At 55.9% G+C, this 4,644-nt stretch overlaps 1 non-coding gene across 1 annotated transcript; it reads right to left on the reverse strand.

Annotated features, from left to right (window-relative positions):
- Positions 1-3,923: 3,923 nt before the first annotated feature.
- On the reverse strand, positions 3,924-3,997 carry trnan-guu (transfer RNA asparagine (anticodon GUU)). Its single transcript has one exon. It is a non-coding gene; the product is annotated as a tRNA-Asn (tRNA).
- Between the last annotated feature and the right edge of the window lie 647 nt (positions 3,998-4,644).

A 4,644-nucleotide genomic window follows, 5' to 3' on the forward strand; every position in this document is an offset into this window, starting at 1 on the left:
GGGGCTGGGGCGGGGGAGTGAGGGGCTGGGGCGGGGGAGTCCGGTGCTGGGGCCGGGGGAGTGAGGGGCTGTGGCCGGGGGAGTGAGGAGCTGGGGCGGGGGAGTGAGGGGCTGGTGCGGGGGAGTGAGGAGCTGTGGCCGGGGGAGTGAGGGGCTGTGGCCGGGGGAGTGAGGGGCTGGGGCGGGGGAGTGAGGGGCTGGGGCGGGGGAGTCAGGGGCTGGGGCCGGGGGAGTGAGGGGCTGGGGCCGGGGGAGTGAGGGGCTGTGGCCGGGAGAGTGAGGGGCTGGGGCGGGCGAGTGAGGGGCTGGGGCGGGGGAGTGAGGGGCCGGGGCGGAGGAGTGAGGGGCTGGGAAGTGAGGGGCTGGGGCTGGGGCGGGGGCTGGCGCTGGGGCGGGCCGGGGGAGTGAGGGGCTGGGGCTGGGGCTGGGGCGGGGGAGTGAGGGGCTGGGGCCGGGAAGTGAGGGGCTGGGGCCGGGGGAGTGAGGGGCTGGGGCGGGGGAGTGAGGGGCTGGAGCGGGGGAGTTAGTGGCTGGGGCCTGGAAGTGAGGGTCTGGGGCCGGGGGAGTGAGGGGCTGGGGTGGGGGAGGGAGGGGCTGGGGCGGGGGAGTGAGGGGCTGGGGGCGGGGGAGTGAGAGGCAGGGGGCGGGGGAGTGAGGGACTGTTGCTGGCGAGGGAGGGGCTGGGGCGCGGGAGTGAGGGGCTGGGGCGGGGGAGTGAGGGGCTGGGGCGTGAGGGGCTGGGCGCGGGAGTGAGGGCTCGGGGGCGGGGGAGTAAGGGGCTGGGACCGGGGGAGTGAGTGGCTGGGGCGGGGGAGTGAGGGGCTGGGGCGGGGCAGTGAGGGGCTGGGGCTGGGGAGTGAGGGTCTGGGGCGGGGGAGTGAGGGGCTGGGGCGGGGGAGTGAGGGGCTGGGGCGGTGGAGTGAGGGGCTGGGGCGGGGGAGTGAGGGGCTGGAGCGTGAGGGGCTGGGTGCGGGAGTGAGGGCTCGGGGGCGGGGGAGTGAGGGGCTGGGGCGGAGGAGTGAGGGGATGGGGCGGGGGAGTGAGGGGCTGGGACGGGGGAGTGAGGGTCTGGGGCGGGGGAGTGAGGGGCTGGGTCCGGGGTGTGAGGGGATGGGGCGGGGGAGTGAGGGGCTGGGGCAGGGGAGTGAGGGGTGGGGGAGTGTACTCCAGTACTCCAAATGTGGGCTAACCAGCGTTCTATAAAGCTGCATCATCAGACTCCAGCTTTTATACTCTATACCCCGTCCTATAAAGGCAAGCATACCATATGCCTTCTTCACCACCTTCTCCACCTGTGCTGCCACCTTCAAGGTTTTGTGGACTTGCACACCTCGGTCCCTCTGTGTTTCTATACTCTTGATGGCTCTGCCATTTATTGTATAACTCCCCCCTACATTAGTTCTTCCAAAATGCATCACTTCGCATTTATCTGGATTAAATTCCATCTGCCATTTCTCCGCCCAATTTTCCAGCCTATCTCTATCCTGCTGTATTGTCCGACAATGTTCATCGCTATCCGCAAGTCCAGCCATCTTCGTGTCATCTGCAAACTTGCTGACAACACCAGTTACACCTTCTTCCAAATCATTTATATATATCACAAATAGCAGAGGTCCCAGTACAGAGCCCTGCGGAACACCACTGGTCATGATGTGGAGATGCCGGCGTTGGACTGGGGTAAGCACAGCAAGAAGTCTCACAACACCAGGTTAAAGTCCAACAGGTTTATTTGGTAGCAAATACCATAAGTTTTCGGTGCACTGCTCCTTCGTCAGATGGAGTGGATATCTGCTCTCAAACAGTGCACAGAGACACAGAAATCAAGTTACAGAATACTAATTAGAATGCGAAACTCTCCAGCCAGCCAGGTCTTAAAGGTACAGACAATGTGGGTGGAGGGAGCATTCAACACAGGTTAAAGAGATGTGTATTGTCTCCAGACAGAACAGCGAGTGAGATTCTGCAAGATCAGGGGGAAAGCTGTGGGGGTTACTGATAATGTGACATAAATCCAACATCCCGGTTTAGGCCGTCCTCATGTGTGCGGAACTTGGCTATCAGTTTCTGCTCAGCGACTCTGCGCTGTCGTGTGTCGTGAAGGCCGCCTTGGAGAACGCTTACCTGAAGATCCAAGGCTGAATGCCCGTGACTGCTGAAGTGCTCCCCCACAGGAAGAGAACAGTCTTGCCTGATGATTGTCGAGCGGTGTTCATTCATCCGTTGTCGTAGCGTCTGCATAGTTTCCCCAATGTCCCATGCCTCGGGACATCCTTTCCTGCAGCGTATCAGGTAGACAACGTTGGCCGAGTTGCAAGAGTAGGTACCGTGTACCTGGTAGATGGTGCTCTCACGTGAGATGATGGCATCCGTGTCGATGATCCGACACGTCTTGCAGAGGTTGCTGTGGCAGGGTTGTGTGGTGTCGTGGTCACTGTTCTCCTGAAGGCTGGGTAGTTTGCTGCGGACAATGGTCTGTTTGAGGTTGCGTGGTTGTTTGAAGGCAAGAAGTGGGGGTGTGGGGATGGCCTTGGCGAGATGTTCGTCTTCATCAATGACATGTTGAAGGCTCCGGAGGAGATGCCGTAGCTTCTCCGCTCCGGGGAATTTCCGCACACATGAGGACGGCCTAAACCGGGATCATAGAAATCATAGAAATCATAGAAACCCTACAGTACAGAAAGAGGCCATTCGGCCCATCAAGTCTGCACCGACCACAATCCCACCCAGGCCCTACCCCCATATCCCTACATATTTTACCCACTAATCTACACATCTCAGGACACTAAGGGGCAATTTTAGCATGGCCAATCAACCTAACCCGCACATCTTTGGACTGGGATGTTGGATTTATGTCACATTATCAGTAACCCCCACAGCTTTCCCCCTGATCTTGCAGAATCTCACTCGCTGTTCTGTCTGGAGACAATACACATCTCTTTAACCTGTGTTGAATGCTCCCTCCACCCACATTGTCTGTACCTTTAAGACCTGGCTGGCTGGAGAGTTTCGCATTCTAATTAGTATTCTGTAACTTGATTTCTGTGTCTGTGCACTGTTTGAGAGCAGATATCCACTCCATCTGACGAAGGAGCAGTGCTCCGAAAGCTTATGGTATTTGCTACCAAATAAACCTGTTGGACTTTAACCTGGTGTTGTGAGACTTCTTACTGTGAACACCACTGGTCACAGACCTCCAGCCGGAAAAATACCCTTCAGTCTCCTGTGGCCAAGCCAGTTTTCTACCCATCTAGCCACCTGTCCTTGTATCCCATGAGCCTTAACCTTCTTAACCAACCTGCCATGAGGGACTTTGTCAAATGCCTTACTGAAATCCATATAGACGACATCCACGGCCCTTCCTTTGTCAACCGTTTTTGTCACTTCATAGATAGAATCGAATCATAGAAACCCTACAGTGCAGAAGGAGGCCATTCGGCCCATCAAGTCTGCACCGACCACAATCCCACCGAGGCCCTACCCCCACATATTTACCCGCTAATTCCTCTAACCTACGCATTTTAGGATTCTAAGGGGCAATTTTTAACCTGGCCAATCAACCTAACCCGCACATCTTTGGATTGTGGGAGGAAACCGGAGCACCCGGAGGAAACCCACGCAGACACGGGGAAAATGTGCGAACTCCACACAGACAGTGACCCGAGCCGGGAATCGAACCCGGGACCCTGGAGCTGTGAAGCAGCAGTGCTAACCACTGTGCTACCGTGCCGCCCATAATGGAAGCATGTATATAATGTTGTATATAACATGTTTGAAGTCAATCGTCATTAAGTAATGTTGATAATACCAGATAGCAGTACAGCCGGTAACAATTGAGAGCTATTTTTTATTGACGCTCACGGATCCATTGCCAACCCAACAACTGTTTACCTATGAATGCGGATGGTGAGGAAATCATAAAATTCCGTCCCTGGGTGGTCTCGAACCACCAACCTTTCGGTTAACAGCCGAACGCGCTGACCGATTGCGCCACAGAGACTGTGACTTCCTCAAAAAACTCCACCAAATTTGTACGGCATGACCTCCCTCTTACAAAAGCATGCTGTCTGTCACTAATGAGATTGTTCTGTTCTAAATGCACATACATCTTGTCTCTAAGAATCCTCTCCAACAACTTCCCTACCACGGACGTCAAGCTCACTGGCCTATAATTACCCGGTGATCTCTGCTACCCTTCTTAAATAACGGTACCACATTCGCTATCCTCCAATCCTCAGGGATCTCACCTGTGTCCAATGAAGAGACAAAGATTTCCGTCAGAGGCCCAGCAATTACATCTCTTGTCTCCCTGAGCAGTCTAGGATAGATGCCATCAGGCCCTGGGGATTTGTCAGTTTTAATGTTACCTAAAAAACCTAACACTTCCTCCCTTGAAACATAGAAACCCTACAGTGCAGAAGGAGGCCATTCGGCCCATCGAGTCTGCACCGACCACAATCCCACCCAGGCCCTACCCCCTTATCACTACATATTTACCCGCTAATCCCACTAACCTACACATCCCAGGACTCTAAGAGGCAATTTTTAACCTGGCCAATCAACCTAACCCGCACATCTTTGGACTGTGGGAGGAAACCGGAGCACCCGGAGGAAACCCACGCAGACACGAGGAGAATGTGCAAACTC

This window comes from Mustelus asterias, unplaced genomic scaffold (genome assembly GCF_964213995.1).
Source record: "Mustelus asterias unplaced genomic scaffold, sMusAst1.hap1.1 HAP1_SCAFFOLD_327, whole genome shotgun sequence".
NCBI lineage: Eukaryota > Metazoa > Chordata > Chondrichthyes > Carcharhiniformes > Triakidae > Mustelus > Mustelus asterias.